Source organism: Etheostoma spectabile, chromosome 15, assembly GCF_008692095.1.
Source record: "Etheostoma spectabile isolate EspeVRDwgs_2016 chromosome 15, UIUC_Espe_1.0, whole genome shotgun sequence".
NCBI classification, from domain to species: Eukaryota; Metazoa; Chordata; class Actinopteri; order Perciformes; family Percidae; genus Etheostoma; species Etheostoma spectabile.
In genome coordinates this window covers 5851520-5852072 of record NC_045747.1, presented here as the reverse complement: position 1 = coordinate 5852072, position 553 = coordinate 5851520, and the positions used below count along the sequence as shown (strand labels likewise).

The following is a 553-nucleotide window of genomic DNA, read 5'->3' as shown; positions in this document are numbered from 1 at the left end:
GTGTGTGTGTTGACATGCTGACCTTTAGGGTAAGCGTACTGTCTCACTTCCAGTGTTCTCATGTTACGTCTCTAGTTTGCTGCTCCAGCAAAAAAAACCTCAACTCTGTTTTATTTTTAATTTGGACTGTATTTAAACTTCACCAGTTATACTCACTATAACTGGTGTAGCAATACTCGGTAGCACTTATTATATTGCAGGGCTACTAGAATAACTGGAGGGTGTTTTGGGGAAGGCCTTGTCCGATTAGGAGAGACGGCATTCATCCCACTTTGGACAGAGCCCCGCTCATACAAAACATCCGACCAAGTCTGTTATCGGTCATAAACCATGACAACCCAAGTTTGATTTTAGTAATCAGAGATGCAGTGCAACTCGCTCCTCTGTGCTTCCGTTAGAGCAGTTGCTCAAAAGTCTGATAACCAACAACGTCTGTCCCCTGACTCTGACCAGTTAAATCAAAGGTAAACAAAAGAGGGGCTATACTTTAACAGCCTAATTGGAAATAAAAACTACGCCAACGATAGAACAGAATAGGAAAATTAGATGTGGA

General features: G+C 42.0%; 1 protein-coding gene and 2 gene segments (V, D, J or C); all 3 read right to left on the bottom strand.

Annotated features, from left to right (window-relative positions):
* LOC116703740 (immunoglobulin mu heavy chain-like) overlaps window positions 1-553 on the bottom strand; it is a 78428-nt gene that overhangs the window by 34723 nt on the left and 43152 nt on the right.
* Window positions 1-553, bottom strand: part of LOC116703778 (immunoglobulin heavy variable 3-48-like) — a 51467-nt gene that overhangs the window by 30006 nt on the left and 20908 nt on the right.
* Window positions 1-553, bottom strand: part of LOC116703754 (lysosomal acid phosphatase) — a 10411-nt gene that overhangs the window by 604 nt on the left and 9254 nt on the right. The window lies entirely within an intron of this gene.